Source organism: Balaenoptera borealis (assembly GCF_965194805.1).
Source record: "Balaenoptera borealis genome assembly, chromosome: 5".
NCBI classification, from domain to species: domain Eukaryota; kingdom Metazoa; phylum Chordata; class Mammalia; order Artiodactyla; family Balaenopteridae; genus Balaenoptera; species Balaenoptera borealis.
The window spans coordinates 9,135,689-9,153,438 of NC_138862.1; the positions used below are offsets into that span (position 1 = coordinate 9,135,689).

The following is a 17,750-nucleotide window of genomic DNA, read 5'->3' on the forward strand; positions in this document are numbered from 1 at the left end:
GGTTCATTCATTCATCTGACAAACATCGCCGACGGCTCATGGCCTGCCAGGCCTCTGGCTGGCCCAGTGGGCCCCAGGGGGATGTAAGAGAGGCTGACATTTGCTCTCAAGGGGCCCACGGTGAGCTGGGATGACCAGCAAATGAGGAAACAATTGTATAAACATCGAGGAGTTTGGCAAAAGGCATTTGTGTCTGTGATTTGGGAGAGGCTTCAGAGAAGGTTACGGGGGACACGTCAGATTTTGCATATCCTTCCCAGGCTGCCTCAGGCCCCTCAATCCTGAGGAGGTAGGGGCAGAACATAATCAGGATTTATGAAGTGCTTCCTCGATGATAATACATCCTGTGGGGGAAAAATATGGCTCCCCTGTCCTCCAGGAACTTAAACTGCAGTTGGGGAGGTCTGACATCATAGGCCTGTCCTGCTGGAAATACTGGAACGTAGCGGGTAAAACCCCGGAATACTGGTTCTCATTTCAGGTCTCAGTTGTGTGACTTTGGGCAAGTTTCTTAGCTTCTCTGTGCCTCACTTTCCCCATTTGTGAAATGGCAATAAGGATAGAATCTATCTTCCATGAATGTTGTGAGGAATAAGTGAGTGGAACACTCAGAACAAGGCAGGCCCGGTTCACACCAAGCACTTACGATATGCAGCCACTTATAATCACCCTGGCCCTTTACCCACTCCCCTCTCTGCCCCAGGGGCACCTCTAACCCTGACCTGCAGTTCTATGTGCACACGTCCACGTTTGGAGGCAGGGTCTGTGTGGCAGGAGTGCAGGGACCAGGCCTGCACCAGAAGCCACGTTCCTTGAAGGGAGGATGGTCAGTACCGTAGGAGATGGCGTGACAGGTGGTCTTGGCTTCGCAACCAGGAGAGCTTTGCATGGAAAGGTGTGTCTGGCCATGTTTCCTCACTCCTTTGGACACAATAGCCTTAACCAGGAGGGGAGTGAGAATACCTTCCTCCAGGTGCTATTGGCTGTAGCAGGGTCCCTCCAGGGGCTGACCAGTGAGACCAGCGTCCTGCCCATGGTTGGGGGAGGTTGACTGACCACAAGGGGAGGGGTGTCACCACTCACAGGTGTCCCAAGCCTGGTCCTTCCTAAAACATCACCAGGGGGCTTCCCTGGTGGCACAATGGTTAAGAATCCGCCTGCCAATGTAGGGGACACAGGTTCAATCCCTGGTCCGGGAAGATCCCACATGCTACGGAGCAACTAAGCCCATGCACCACAACTACTGAGCCCACGTGCCACAACTACTGAACCCACGAGCCACAACTACTGAAGCCTGCACGCCTAGAGCCCGTGCTCGGCAACAAGAGAAGACACTACAATGAGAAGCCCGTGCACCGCAATAAAGAGAAGCCCCGGCTCGCCACAACTAGAGAAAGCCCACACGCAGCAACGAAGACCCAATGCTGCCAAAAATTAATTAATTAATTAATTAATTAAAAAAAAAAAAAACACATCACCAGGGCACTGGGTAAGGTGGGGCAGGAAATGGGGAGAAGAGGCTCTGGGGCGCTGGGCTGGGCTGTCAGGGTTCCCCGAGTATTGGCCCAGGATGGGGCACCAAGCAGAAAAGTGCTGGAAGGTGCATCCTGCATGTGCCCAGGAGCGGTAGCTGGGCCTTGGGCATTTGTCCCACTGGAGGGGCCGCTGTCTTGCGGGAGCTGCCAGCCTCCACTGGGTGGAAACCCATCCCCACCGGCATTTTCACCCTCGGCTTCCTCTCGCCCCTGCGCCTTTTACTTCGGGAAAGCAGGAGGCCATAGAAGGAAGAAGGAAGACCACAGCAGGCACTGCCAGTCTCCCCAGGTCAGCTGGAAGGGGGTCCTCCCACCGACGGGGTCCTCTGTAACAGCAACCCTGTGATGATGCAATGCCTCGGTCTCAGCGCAGCAGAGAGGGTTCACGTCTAGCTGGTGCTGGAATAGCTCCCGTTGGTCCACAGGCCCTGGCCCGGGGCTTGGCGTGTCTCATCTCAGCCGGCCCTGGGGCAGCAGGACAGCTGAGTTATTCTGCTTAGGGACGGGATGGGGAGGTCTCTGCACCCCAAAGCCCAGGCAGGTACAAGGACACACCATCAGTCCCAGAATCAGTCAGAACCTCCACAGCAGGAGGCGGTCCCGCTCAGAGCGGGGAGGAGGGGGGAACGAGGCTTCCTTCCAGTGGGGAGACGAAGGCGGCAAAGAAGTGACTGTTCTGAGGACGCCAGGCGCCCCAGTACAGGCGCGTCAGGAGACGCACAGGTCCTTTCCGGCCCAGTAGGGTGCTTTGTTTTTGTCTCATTCTGTGATAAGGATTCGAATCGAGTTTACTTCCTAAGTCAATAAAAATTAATTTGGCCAAAGTAGGCTTGATTTTTTTGGCTCAGGCATGAGTCTTCATCCAGTTCGATCATGGCCATTTCTAGAAGGCCAGAGCGAGAGCATCTGGGGCGTTGATTTCCAGCAGATGTCATTAGTGACCCTTTTAGGGGAATGAATTCTGCAGCAGGTCAACTGGGCTTGGCCATGAACATAACCCAGAGCCCCACATGCCCACAAGTCCACCTGGTCGATACAACCTTCAGCACCCTTTTCCCCGTGGGACATCTGTTAACGATGACAGGGGTTCAGAAAGTCCATCTGAGGCAGCAAAAGCACATGCATCTTTACAGCTGCCAAGACCATTTCAATTTTATTATTATTATTATTTTTTTAAAGCAACACTGGATGTTTTGCTGCTGAGAAAAGCAACTATCAGTCTCCAGATCTTTTCTATTACTTGGGAGAATTTTTTTTCTGAATGTCTTTCAGAGGTAACTTCTCCTTTTCCTGCATTTGGTTCATGCCAGCAGGCTGCTTCCCAGAATACCTCATGACTCAGTGCCAGCTCTGAGGAACGTAATCAGTTGCAAATGTTTCGGGGTGGATGACTGATGAATGTAGTAACTTTATCACTTCTCCCATTTTTTACTGTTAGCAAACTGTAGAAATCTCACACGAGACAACCCCCTTCCCTACTCCCCCATCTCCCACCCCCAACAGTCCTTTAAAAATGATGAAAACAGCAGCCGAGAAGGATGGCTTGTCTGCGGCCGAGAAGGCAGGACTGACAGGGTCAGGCCGAGCTCTCATCTGGGCCAGCAGGACAGAACTGGTGAACGGAACTGCTGTCGGTTTCAGTGTTCTCCAACAGCAAGGGGGAATTTTCTCTTTTCATGTAAAAATGTGTCCCCCTGGTGTGTGGTCCCGTGAGGGATCGAGCCTGGCACATCTGGGGTCTCCAGGAGGGGCCGTTACGACAGAGCTAGTTCAGAGGTACCCCCTGCACCTAGGTTGTGTCTCAGACCCAGATCAGAAAAGTATCAATAGCTTCCCTGACGGCTACGGCCCATCTCCTCCCTGTAACGTGTGGCTACAGTCCAAAAGCTATTCGCGGTGCTCTACTCTGTGCCAGGCACCCTGCCCAAAGCTGGGAGCCAGTCTGTGGGCTGAAGGGAGAAATCAGATGAGAAAACCGGACACTTAGAAAGGGCACCAAGTGCAATGGTGGGCTGCAGACAGAGTTCTGCCGGTCAGCTCACGCGAAGATGGGGCTCAGGGTATACAGCCTGTCTCAGGGTACACAGCATATCTGCCTGCAAGTCTCCGTGGGGTCCACACCCTCCTCCCAGTGGGGAGGCCAAAGGGAGATCGGCTAGACCACGCTGACCGAGGATGCACAAGCCACCCACACGGGTTGGCAGGTCCCCCTCTCAGCATCCAAGCTCCCACTTTGGGGAAGTGAAAACCCCGGGTCACTTAGATTCAAGGTGCATTTCAGTACGTTCACACAAAGGAAGTAAAGTTACAAGATTTATTACTTACAGATCCCAACCAAGGAGGGGCTCAATGAGCCACAGGAAGGGCCATCGTCCTTCCCAGGTCACGGCGAGCAGGGGATGGAGAGCAGGACGCAAGGCACCTATGACTTTTAAGGTGGTCGGGACAGAGGTCACCCACTTTTCTCAGGCTCAACCCTAAGTGGTTATTTTAAAAGATTCCCAGGGAAAAACAAAGCGGGAGGGAACTTGGGGTGAGAATTCTAACCTCAGGTCCTGATCTAAATGTCCAGACTCGGTGTGAGCAGGGCTGTCACTCTGTGAAATGCCCAGGGAACAACTCAAAGGAGCTGTTTCCTCATCACAGGACTCACTGCCCAGCCCACCATGGTCTCCACAGGGAGCGTGGCTGGGGGCACGTGCACCTCACTCAGCACGGCGGCCATTGCTGGCTTAAGGAAGAAGCAGAGAGAGAGTAGATGGGTCACCAAGGACTGGAGAAGGCCAGTGGTGAGGACCAAGACCTGCAGGATGGAACCGGGAGGGACGAGGGAAGTGAGAGGAGATGGCCCAGGGTCCCCTTTGGAGATGAGATGGGAAATGGGGCCAGCTGTGTGTAAATGGCAGAAATGGATGAGCTCTGGGCACTCAAATGCCATGGACCCAACCTCCCAGATACCACATGAGAAACCCCAGCAAAGAGGGGGTCTGGTCACCCCCCTAGATCTCTCTTGACAGGATGACTCTCAGAAAACTACTTACTTTAGGGCGCCTCAAATTCTCCCTCCACGTGTAATTACTAAAACTCTGCCCTGAGGTGCTTGGGTGCAGTCTAGCTAGAAAGCGAAGTTTATAGAATATCTACTTCCACACCAACGAAGAGGAAGAGTTTATTCAACCTTTTGAATTACTTAACGCCAGTAACAGGCGTTAAGCTGCAGTCGTTGCTGTAACAATGGCCAAGTCTCCCGAATGCTATCTCAGGGTCACTTGTAAAACAGTATATTCTCAGAAGGAAAGTACTTTTATTTATTTTTTTAAATTTAATTTGCTTATTTTTGGTTGTGTTGGGTCTTTGCTGCTGCGCGCGGGCTTTCTCTAGTTCTGGCAAGCGGGGGCTACTCTTTGTTGTGGTGCACGGGCTTCTCATTGCGGTGGCTTCTCTTGTTGCGGAGCATAGGCTCTAGGTACGCGGGCTCAGTAGTTGTGGCCCGCGGGCTCTACAGCACGGGCTCAGTAGCTGTGGTGAACGGGCTTAGTTTCTCCGCGGCATGTGGGATCTTCCCAGACCAGGGATTGAAGCTGTGTCCCCTGCATTGGCAGGCGGATTCCTAACCACTGTACCACCAGGGAAGCCCAGAAAAGTACTTTTAATTCACTGAAGTTTAAATATAGGTGGGACCACCTAGTGCTTTGGGGCGTTTAGGAAGGCAGTATTTTTAAATGAATCAGAATACAGGATCGTCATCATACCAAAAGGCGGCCTTCATTCATTCTCTCAGCCATTCAATAGATACCTAGTTCACACCTGCCAGGCATTATTCTGGATGCTGGGGACAGAGCCATGGGCAGCGCAGGTGAGGGTCTCATTATAGCTTACAGTTCAGGAGGGACTTTGGGGTTATCTATATTTGGGGGTTATCTGTGTTCAGGGGAACAATTAAATACAGCGGGGAGGGACCGTGTGCGTGGTGAGGCTTTGGGAAGCTGTGCGAAGCCGGCCATTGGAGGGTTCCCCGAGAAGGTGACACTTGAGTGATGACCTGAAGGAGGAGAGGAAGCTCTCTGACTCGAGTTCATCCTTGGCTTCAGCATCCTTACCTGGCGCAGGTGACTTCCTCTAGCTGCCACAAGAGCCTAGAGCCCGCACTTAAAAGCAACTGCGTGGTTGACCGGGGTTTCTGAGAGCAGCCTCTGTGTTCCCCACTCAGCGTGTGGATGGTGCAACCCCCAGAAGGGATTCCCACCCCGCCTGCCCTTCCTCTGGGAAGCGGTCTAGAGGAGGTTTGGTCTCTGTAGGAAGTGAGTGAAGGAAGACTGTCCACCACGGCCTCTGCAGGGGTCTCCAGGGGAGGCCCGCACACCTGTCAGGGGGTCTTCACTCCAGCCGTGTCTCCTGGGCAGCTCGTCTTACCCAGGAGCTCACACGTTCCTTCTCCTCATCAATTCACTTTTCAACACCAAATACATCTTTCTCACTTTACAGCATTTTCTTATACTTCTACCACTGTTGGCTTCAACAAGAATTCTTGGTAGCTGAGAGGGGTGTGTGTGTGTGTGTGTGTGTGTGTGTGCGTGTATGTGTGTGTGTTTAATGAACACCTGAAGGAATAGAAAAGTCTTGCTTGAAGCAAACCCCCTTTCTTTCAGTCTCCACTTCTCGTGCTGACAGAAATTGTGGCAAGATGAACAAGTTTTTTTTTAAAATCACCAGAAATTAACCCTCTAGGCATGATGACACACGATAAAGTGGGAAGCCCATTTTGTAGACATTTACTCAGCACCTTGATCACTGAGGCATTGCACATGGTTTGGGAATTAAAAGGAAGGAGGAAAAAAACCCCTCAGTCTGGCTCTCGAGGGCTCACACCTCGTTGGGCACCAGACATAAACAAGGTGACCATCACCATCGCTAAGCAACTGGAATATGCCCAGGACATCATGGGAGCCCAACACAGTCTAGGGTCACCACAGCTGGGAAGGTGAGAATCCCTCACTCCTCTCCAACGTCAACTGAAAGGGGGTTCCCCATTTTCCCCAGGTCATCCTGGAGAATCTCTTAGCTCTTCCAGTACTGGGCTCCCACATCTGCTGACCAACCTCAGAGGGTCACTAATTCATCATTTGAGCATCAGTGAGTTCTGCCTCACTCCATCGACAGCAGGTGGGAAAGAAGAGAAACAGAAGATGCTGAGTTGTGTTCGAGGTAAAAATTCAGAGACCTGACCTGGCCACACCCAGGCCCTCACCCCTGGCGAAGTCACAGAAGATTCCAGGATGTGAGGGTCCCCTTCTCCCACAGCTTGGAGGCCCCTCCATTCCTCCCAGCTCTCCTGCTCTTCCAGGAGAGGCTTGACAAGTTCTTGGTGGTCACACACCTGGGACAACGTCATTTCTATTACTCATTGGGTCACTTGGTCAACAGGTACTTGAGGCCCAAGTATGTACCAGGTGCTGTGCCAGGGTCTAGACTCAGACTCTGCCTCCACGGAGGTCAGAGACCAGAGAGGAGACAGACATTTGTCACATAATTACACAAAGAGTCTGAAGACATATCTCTCCAAGGGCTGGGGGAGAGAGGTCCCAGACTGGACATCCTATAAGAAGGGGATCTGACCTACGACGGGAGTCAAGGGGTGGAAGCATGAGTAGACATTAACCAGGAGAGAGGGGAAGGAATAGTGTGCCTGGTAGAAGGAACAGCATGTGCAAAGGCCCTGTGGTAGAGGGGAGCTTGGTGAGTACGAGGGGCTCACACAAAGCCTTGGGAGCTGGAGCTGAGAGAGCAGGGGAGCCTGGAGGAAGAGGAGAATGGAGAGGTGGGAGGGTCTGCAAACCCATCCAGAGTACAGCTCTTTGCTGGAACTGCTAGAGAGCTGCTCTCTTTGAAAGAAGCCTGGAGTTCACCTCACTTCCATCACCATTAGAATTCATCACAGTCATATCCTCCGGAAGATCAGGCCGAGAGAGAGTGACTCCCCTGGGGCTCGTGGCCACAAGCCAGCGGGAGCAGGACTCAACCTCCGGGCTTGAGGCCACTCCCTGCCTGTAGGGCTGGCGGGCAAGGCTACCGGGCGGCCCCACCCCTCCCCGCCTGCCCGGAGACCCACTCTCTGAGTTGAGGGCTCATTAGCGTCAGAGGCTTGGCATGGGGACCATCTCGTTTAACTTCGCTCTCCCGAAATTGATCCATCATGCGGGAACCAGACGGCCGCCCCTCCACGTGTTTCTGATTCACTTAATGGCCCTGGGCTCTGCTGAGCGGCCCTCGGTGTCTGACAGGCTCAAGGTACTCTGGAAAGCCCTTTCGGAAGGTTCTTTCTAGTCTCCTTATACAACCACTTTAAAAGTTTTTTTTAAATAAGAATTTTGTGTTTTCTGATCCTTTGAAAATGGTCATGTAGTCCATACTATGCAAATGTACTACTTCAAATAGGTAAGACACATATACATTATAAAATATAAAAGACGTGAACAGATACATAGTAAAAAGCAAATCTTGTAGAAAATAAACTTACGGTCACCAAAGAGGAAAGGGGGGAGGGGGGAGGGATAAATTGGGAATCTGGGATCAACAGATACACACTACTATAAATAAAATAGATGAACAACAAGGTCAAACTGTATAGCACAGGGAACTATATTCAGTATCTTGTAATAACCTATAATGGAAAAGAATCTGAAAAAGAATATATATATTATATATATATAAAGAATATATTACATATATATAACTGAATCACTTTGTTGTACACCTGAGACATTGTATATCAACTATACTTCAATTTTTAAAAAACCTTACAGATCTATTAGTAAAGTGAAAAAAAAAGCAAGTCTTTATCCTGCCCCATCCTCCAGCCACCCAGCTCCCCTCCCCGGACACAACCACCGTGAACCAGTTTCTCACTGGTGTTCTAGCATATGTACCAGGAATGTGTGATAAACCATCAAACCTATGGTATTTCAAATAGTTTTCAACTTGAAAATGCAGTTTTTGCTTTACTCAAACTCAACTTCCTAGGACTATTCTAGCTTGAAAAATACTTTTCATTTGGCACAAAGTTTCTCAGCCTCGGTACCCCTGGCGTTCGGGGCCGGATCACTCTGCTGAGGGGGCCGTCCTGATCATCCCCAACTCTACATGCTTGATGTCAATGCAACACTGCCCTCCGCCCAGCTGTGACAACCAAATATGTACTGATATTTCCAATGTCCTCGAAGGGGGACCGGAAGTGAAAGGGGAGGCGCAAAATCACCTCCATGCGAGACCAGCTGACTTACTGTGGTGATTTAGAATGTACTTTCCATCTCATTAGAATAAGGATTTGAGGGACTTACAAAGATTCAAAACTCCAATAAGAGTAAAAACATATATTAAAGATTGACCCTAAGTTGAAAATTACTGAAGCCTGGCGATGGCTATATGAGGGTTCATTACAGTACACTGGCTATTCTTGTGTATGTTTGAAATTTTTCATAATAAAAAAGGTAAGCGCATATTTTAAGGAAAGCGTGACAGAGGGGAGACAAAGGCAGAAATGAGAAGATGAACATAAAGTACATGTGCTGAGTAAGATCTTATCCATTTGAATCTGGAATTCCTGCAGTCAACCCAAAGATATAACATGATCAGTTAGAAGCACCAGAGTCTAGTGATAAAAAATAAACCGGTTGCTCAGAATAAGCACAGCTCTTCCTAACAATGAAACCTGAAGGAAATGTGACAGGACAATGGCACTGACTCAAAGAATCAGCAGAGACACAGCTTTTCTCGAGCTCCCCCCTGGAAATGCTCCATCAGACCATAGGATGGGACCTGAGAATTTGTTTTCTTACTTCTTTAGAAGTGGGCCAATGAAATAAGGCTAATGTGGGATTTAGTAAAAGTAATTCTACACGGAATTAAAACAATGCACTCCCATCTGCAGGTCTCTGAAGATCTGAATTAAACCAAGAACACACTTCAGAGGAGCTAGAGGTTGGATGGCCTCAGAAACACTCTTTTTCTCCAAACTTTTAGTAAGACCAAGGTTATATCCTCTAACTTTCCTGGAAGGCAGCTGTTCAGGGGATCCCATTTAGGCCGGCCCCACTGGCCCTCCCTCTCGCAGCTGGAGGCAGGGCTTAAGACCTCTTGGAAAAATTGATCATCCTCAGTGAGGTGGAACTGTAAGAAGAGTTCAAGGTGCCCCCACTCACCCCTCCTCCACTCAGCCTCCCATCAGCTATCCAGACATCTTTGGGGATGGTCCAGCAAAAGCATACTTGGTCTTTAAAACTCTGAAATTTCAGGCTATTCTCATTTTAATTGGAAAAAACAGTTAACCTGTTCATTGCAATGCTAAAAACATCACAATAAAGTACCAACAGAACTCCCAACTTTTGTAAATGCAGCTTCCCCTTGAGATACGGTCAGAGTGGAGGTAGATACAAACACATTTAAAAAAGAATTACTTTGGCCTCTCTTTTCTGAATATTTCAGAGAGAACAAAAATGAAGCTTGAATGATCCAAAATCCTTGAAGACCTGGGCAACCTTAAGAGAAATGTAGGCTCAAAGAGCCCATCTACTTAGGGAACTTGCAGTCCTTTGTGTTTTGGTGAGTTATTGAAGGTGATATATTTGATGGTTGTCTTTGATCTTCTGTGGTGATAAAGGTTCTTCTCCAAACATACTGCATTTACTCCTGATACCAGGGCACAATACCTAATGTCTGATGAGGAATCATCGGTCACAAGCAGCATCCAAAAGACTTGGGCACCCAGAGACCAAAGACTCTTTACCCAACTCAAGAATGGATCCCTGAATCTACTTGTTACCTCATACCTACCCATTCAAACTTGACTCCAAAATCCTCTTTAAAATATGGCATTTGAATCTCCACTTGTTAAAAATCAATTCCCAAGCCTCCAAAACCTAAGCAACTCCCATCGCTCTAGTTTAAATGGAGAAAGTGTAAAAGAAGCTGAATAGGAAGAGAGAGTCATAGCAGGCGAGAGGGCCCCGCCTCCTTCCTTTCTCTGTCTGCATAGGTTTAAGAAATACCTCAAACCCCTAAGGCCCCCTGAATTGGTTTCAGGTCGGAGAGTCGTTTACTTTTCAATTACCAAAAGCCAGGCAAGCTTTTTTGCTTGATATCTGCAAACACTGCAGCACTGGCCTGATATTTACAATCCCTCCAGCAAGCAAAATGCAATTGGCACCCGACTCGGTAGCCAGGATTAATAGCGGAGAGCATTGTGGTTTTGTTATTAAGTTACTTTTGGCAATTAGTAAATTTATTGTCCTAATTGTTTTCACATGGCCGCTCCATGCACATGTCTTACAGTCGTGCCCCTGTCATCATATTTCAGCATGATCACTGCCCATCTCCCCAAACTGTCCAACCCCATCAGAAGCTAATTTGCAGTCGGGTCAGCAGGACGGAGGAGTAAGAGTTCATTCCAAAGTCCATGGCATATTTGGATAAAACACGGAGAAATTTTGTTTCGGCTTACTGGGCGTCTGAGAGTACACTCCAGGGGGAGGGAATGGCTGTCTGTGGTTATGCACAGGAAAGTCCAAATGCTCCCAAGCTTCAAATGTGCTGCTCTTTCCAAATCCCGACACCAACCCCTCTTAATCCTCCTATGGAAACAGTCAGGTGGTGGGGCAGGCATGACTTCCTGGGTCCTGGGAGAACTTTGTTCTCATGTCGGGGGCGCTAAGATTTCTAGGGCGCCCAGAATCCAGCCTTACCTGCCCTGTGGATGGGGTCGAGGTTCTCGGGAGTCTTGGCTGATCCCTGGTTCTGCACTAAGGGGCTGGATTCCCGGGCTCCCCTGACTCCAAGAAAAGGCCATTGTCCCTAGCGCTGCCCGTCTCATGAACAGACGTGGATGGAAGCAGAGGGGGACCCACTGCAAGACCTGACCAGGGCATAGTGTGATCCTGCCCGTCTCCCACTGGTTCCTGGAGGGCACCCACTGCCCATCCGGCTGGTAGGCAGCACCCCTGTAATGGAAACCTGGTTGGCAGGAGTCAGGAGCTGGTGTGACCATTGTCTTCTCGAGTGTCACCCACTGGGTCCCTGGCCACTAGCATCACAGCCAGAGCAGGTGCAGCTCAGCATAGCAGGCGGGATTGGTGACACAGGCCACCTGTCTGCTGGCAGCTTGGGGACCCTTGGGTGATTTAGTTTCCTCACCTAGTAAACGGTCCCAATTATGCATTTTCTTGCCCTCTTTAGGAATCAACTAGACATTTAGGCAAGAACAAGGAGTCACGCCGTGTAATGGGGGTGTTCCTTTACTTTTCAAAGCGCTTTTATGCATATTAGGTTATTTTTGGCCTCATCACATATTTGGAAAGCAGTGGAAATATATATATATTAAAGCACTTATCATAACGCTTGATAAGTCCTATCAGCAAATAATAACATAGTTATTAAATGACAGTAAGGATCTAAGAAGGGCTTGAAAGGAGTATCTCTTCAGCATCTTGAATAACTTCCCATCACCCTCCTTGCCCTTTCTGGGTAATTGCTCTTATCATTCCCCCCCCCCCAACTATGTTATTTCTTTATTTTCTGTCTCCCCTCCCCACCATATGGAGGCTCCATGAAAGAAGGGACTTGTTTTGTTCTCGGCTGTGTCCTCCCCCACTCCCAACACAACCCTGGTGCATAGTAGATGCTCAATGAATACCTGTTGGGGAAAAAAATGAATGAAAGGTACTTCCCTGGCGGTCCAGTGGTTGAGACTTCCCCTTCCAATGCAGGGGGTGAGGGTTCTACCCCTGGTCCGGGAGCTAAGATCCCACATGGCTCAGGGCCAAAAAACCAAAACATAAAACAGAAGCAATATTGTAACAAATTCAATAAAGACTTTGAAAACGGTCCACACCTAAAAAACCTTTTTTAAACGAATGAAAAAAGGCAAAGAATAGAGGAGCAGCGAGTTGCTCTCTGAGCGCCTCAGTTTGGAAGCTGGGGCTCCCTCCACCCCAGAGGGCAACTCCAGCCCCAGCAGATGGGTCCCTCGGCCCTCCCTTGGGGTGGGGGGGGGGCGTTTTCACACCCCTCTCGCCAGGTTGTGCTCATTAATCTTCCCTGTTCTGCGCACACCTGTGAACCTGAAATGCAGTATGCAAATGTGTTCCCAGCCAGAAGGCAGTGCACTTTGCCGAGCGGTCAAGGGCGTCTTCGGAAGAGAGCCGTGTTCTCCAGGGTGGCGGCAGCGGCAGCCGCGGGACAGGTGTGGCCTGCGCGGGACCCAACCGCAGCGGTAATTCCACTCCGCCGCCTCAATTAGTCAATTATTCATCCCTCGCCGCGCGCGTGCAGGGCCACCTGCGGGCCGTTGAGGCTCCAGCGCTCCGGGACTGCCCCGGGGCTCACGACCGCTTCCGAGGAGGGAAGAGGAGGGAACGGGGCGCCACTGTACCCAGCTGCAGACCCATGAACGGCCATGAGCCGGGGTGAAGCCGCCCAGGAGGGGTGAGTTCGGGTGCCAGGGGCTTGGCCATCCCAGGCACCTCCTGTGTGCATCCAACTCAGCCGGGGGTGGGGGGGGGGCTTTTCTCTCTCCCAGCCTCGGGTCATTTAGAATGGAATCTGGTTCAGGCTGGCCCCAAGGAGCTCACATTCCCCGGGGTGCCCCAAGAAGTAGGCTGTGATGTAAGAGGGGGCTCCCTGGCTGTCACAGGGCGGTCAGTTGAGCAAAGGACAGAAACAAGGAGTTCATGCGTCTTTATTTCCCTTACGATATGGAAGAGGTCTGGAAACTTGTGTGAGGCTTGCTCTCCCAAAGCAAGTGATGTTGGAATTTTCCTGATGGCGGAGAGGAGGGGGAGTGTGTGAGGTTTATTAAAACGTCTTAGAAAGTCTGCAACTAACTCTCAAAAGGTACACACACACACACACACACACACACACACACACATATCTTCAGAGAGAGAGACTCACAAAAGATGTACATCCTAAGACAAAAGAAACGACTTATATCAGTGGATACCAAAATAACCATCACAGTGACACCATTAAAAACAAAACCAAAGACCTGTGCCCTTGGCCAATGCCCCCTGTGGCACATTCTACTGGGCATTTGGGCTGTCTTTTAGCTTTTATATAGAAAGTCTTTGTATTTTGTGTTAATTTGTTTTTGAGGACTTTCCTGGTTGTCCAGTGGGTAAGGCTCTGCACTTCCACTGCAGGGGGCACAGGTTTGATCCCTGGTCGGAGAACTAATATCCTGCGTGCTGTGTGGCACGGCCAAAAAAAAAAAATTGTTATTGACAAAACTTTTTGCCATATTGATCATTGGCCCTTAGAGAAGCTATGTAGTGGTAAAAATGCTTTAGAGAATAAGCATAGTTTTATTTCTCCACATAAGCCAGAAAGCTTCCTGTTATTAGACAATGACCTCTACAAAACTCACATTTCCCTTTTTTCTTTGGCTGCTGGGAAGCTGAGAGCTATGTTTTGTGTTTGCAATCAAAGCAGATTCTTTTAGAATTAAGACTCAGATATGATTATTTCCATCCTTTTGTCACTTGGCTCTTGTACTTTCACACACACACATACCTTTTCAGTAGTTTTTTTTGTACTTGTGACTTTTAATGCAAGTCCTTTCAAATAATCTTTGAAAAAATATATGGTCAAGGTAAACGTGAAGAGCTCAGTGCATGGTGAACCCTCAACAAGTACCAGCCTGATTAATTGACCACAAGGGAGGAGGTATTCTTTAGAAGATGAAAAGCTCTGTCTAAACTGTTCACTTCAATGTTCTCTACACCAGTCTGTTCACTTCTAGTTGTCCCTCTCTCCCTAACTGGCACCAGCATTTGCTTAAACCAAAAATCTAGAAGCCACCCTGTTTCCCTTCTTGGCCCATTAGCAAAGCTTGTCAGTTCTATCCACTTCTCTCCTACCCCACCATCCTTGTTTAAGGAATGTATGTCTCACCAGAACTACAGCAACAGCTTACCCTCTTGCCCACTTGTAATCAACTTGCCGCAGGATAGTGTTTTAAGACGTGTTACAGGCTTCCTTGGTGGCGCAGTGGTTAAGAATCCGCCTGCCAATGCAGGGGACACGGGTTCGAGCCCTGGTCCGGGAAGATCCCACGTGCCGCGGAGGAACTAAGCCCGTGTGCCACAACTACTGAGCCTGCGCTCTAGAGCCCGTGAGCCACAACTACTGAGCCCGTGAGCCACAACTACTGAGCCCGTGTGCCACAAATTCTGAAGCCTAGAGCCCATGCTCCGCAACAAGAGAAGCCACTGCAATGAGGAGCCCGCGCACCACAACAAAGAGTAGCCCCCGCTTGCCACAACTAGAGAAAGGCCGTGTGCAGCAACTAAGACCCAATGCAACCAAAAATAAGTAAGTAAAGATAAATAAAAATTTTTAAATAAATAAATAAAACCTAAGTTACGTCATGTCCATCCACTGCTTAAAATGATTCAGTGGCCCTCCATCCACTTAGAATAAATGCAAAGCTGCTTAGTGCCACCTACAAAGTCTGACCTGATGTCATCTCTCCAAGTGCGTCTTGGGTCATTCTCCTCCACCCAACCTGGCCCACCTCACGTGGCTTCTGCACCTGGCCCCCTCCTCCCCCAGCTCTCACCTGCGCTGACTCCCTCCTTCCCCTCCTCTAGGACTCGACCTCAAGTCCCTTCCCCAGAGATACCCTCTTGAACCTCGCTGCCCCCCTGCTCTTGTTCATGCAGAAAGGGATGGGATTTCATGGGGTGGTGCTACCCAATGTCCAACATCAGTGGGAGAGATAAAAGCCATCATTCAACTGGACCCCATGTATTTTCTTTTGAGAACAAATCAGTTGTATTTAGATATATTTATAAAGTACATATAAACACACACATTTGTTTGCTTATTTCATTACTTATATTTCCCACTAGACCTTAGACACCATGAGTACAAGAACCTTATCTGATTTATTCACAAGTCTATGTTCTCATTTGCCACAGTGCCTGGCACATAGTAGGTGCTCAGCAGATGTTCTTTTTTTTTAAATTAATTTATTTTATTTGTAATTTTTTTTTGGCTGTGTTGGGTCTTCATTGCTGTGCGTGGGCTTCTTCTAGTTGCAGCAAGCGGGGGCTACTCTTCATTGCGGTGCGCGGGCTTCTCATGGCAGTGGCTTCTCTTGTTGCAGAGCACGGGCTGTAGGCACGTGGGCTTCAGTAGTTGTGGCACACGGGCTCAGTAGTTGTGGATCGCGGGCTTGGTTGCTCCACGGCATGTGGGATCTTCCCGGACCAGGGCTCGAACCTGTATCCCCTGCATTGGCAGGCGGATTTTTAACCACTGCGCCACCAGGGAAGCCCCCTCAACAGATGTTCTTGAACAGATGAATAAATGATTCAGAGCTCATTCTCGGCATCCCTTAGATTGATACGAGTAGCAACAGAGACTCATATCAGTTTGCAATGGGATCAGTGTAAGATGTCTGGCTCCAAATCCATGGTTTAGAGCGCGGGTCGGAGCGTTTCACAGGTCAGGCACCCTCCGTGTGTGGGGTGGAACTGGGAGGGACACAACTGGGACTTTTGCAGCCTTTAAACTGGTGCTGGTGGTCAGGTGCCAGGGGCTTCCTCCTGCTTCTATTTCTGCCCATATTTGGGTTTGGGTGATGGCCACAGTTCTAGGTCCATGTATGTCTTGGTTCTGGCTGGGTTGCACATGTGAAATAAACCTGTCCATGCAGACTATGGAAATAAATAGGTTTTAATAGAAATAGCTTCTCTGGAACTGTAGCAACCTGATTCTGATGCATGTGTCTTATTGGACCACCCGAGAGACCCACGACTTGTCCTCCACACTGTGACAATTGTGAAACTGTGGTGGTGGTTATTTTCCCTTTTTCTTGCTAAATTTATGAGTGTTCCTTGAATCCCCCTTAATGTTTGCCCCAATTGTTTAAGTTTGGGGTACAGCTGGGGTTCCAGAAAAGGATTTGCCACCAGGTTTAAAACATCTTTGGTTGATCTATAAGTGTTGGAGTTTTGTATATCTCTGCCCAACGTACTGCGAAAATTTTCCAACACACAGCAAAGATCAAAGAATTAGTACAATGAACTGTCTGCCTGTAGCTAGCAATTGTTTACATTTTGCCATATTTGTTCTCTCTCTGCATAATACACACTCACACACACACACACACGTTTTGTTTCATTTTTCTTATCCATTTAAAAGTATATTGTAAACAATCATGACACTTCACAATAAATAGTTCACTCTCTAAAAACGTTTTCCTATCTATCCACAGTACCATTAACACATCTATTAAAATTCACTTTAACATCATCTACTATCCAGTTCATATTCAAAATTTCCCAATTGCATCAAAAATGTCTTTTATAGCTGTTTTTTTTTTTTTTTTTCCTCTTGAACCGGGATCCAATCAAAGTTCAGCCTGTTGGTTGGTGTGTCTCTCTCAATCTAGAACAGTCTCTCAGCCTTTTTTATTATGGCTTTGACTTTTGAACTGCCTGGTCCAGTTGTTGTATAGAAAGCCATATTCTGGATTTGTCCTGGCTGTGGATTTGTTTTTGGTTAAACAAGGTTAACAACCTTGTTTAATGTACATAGCTGGGTCTCTGCCAATGGTCAATTTCCTCAACATATGGTGCTATGCAGGTTTATTTATAAACTGTCTCCTCCTAGAAAGAATTGAAGGCCATTTACAGTGAAATAGAAAGTCTGTTGAATAAAAGAAAATGTTTTTAGTATGTAGAAGGATGGTGGAGGGGAAAGAGGGGGCCAATATGCCATAAACATAAATTAGTGTTGTTAGCGTGACGAGACGTGAGATTTAACTTTGAGTTTCTGGCTGCCAAAGCACAAATGAAAAAAACAAGTTAAAAAAATCATCTTCAGGAAATACGAGCTTTACTCACCCTAGATTTATAAAAATAATTTGTCCCATAGATCCTTAGACAAATGACATCAAACAAAGTAATGAGCAGCTCCTTTAATAGCTCCATAAAATGATTCAGGAAGATTCTTCACTGAGCTGCTTCTGTAATACAGACGGTCAAAGCCGGGGACACAGCATTAAAACGGAACTCGCTGTAGTCATTTTTTAAAGTGAGTCCAGTCTAGGTACATTGATGTCTGCATCTAACCTAATACAAGGAGAGAGCTGGCACGCCCTGAGGGTGGGTTGATGAGTGAGTTGCCCGGCCCTGACTCTTGTCCTCTATTCCCTCC

The 17,750-nt window shown here is 48.5% G+C and overlaps 1 protein-coding gene across 5 annotated transcripts in view; it reads left to right on the forward strand.

Annotated features, from left to right (window-relative positions):
• The window catches only part of CLDN14 (claudin 14), a 103,635-nt gene that overhangs the window by 20,495 nt on the left and 65,390 nt on the right, over positions 1-17,750 (forward strand). Inside the window, exon 1 of one of the 5 annotated variants that reach the window (XM_082393575.1) lies at positions 12,715-13,010. The exons of 2 other annotated variants lie outside the window; for them this stretch is intronic. The gene's annotated coding sequence lies outside the window, so the exon portion shown is untranslated. Of the gene's footprint in view, positions 1-12,714; positions 13,011-17,750 lie in introns of those variants that run through there. 2 more of the 5 variants (XM_082393577.1, XM_082393580.1) reach the window with 2 other exon arrangements.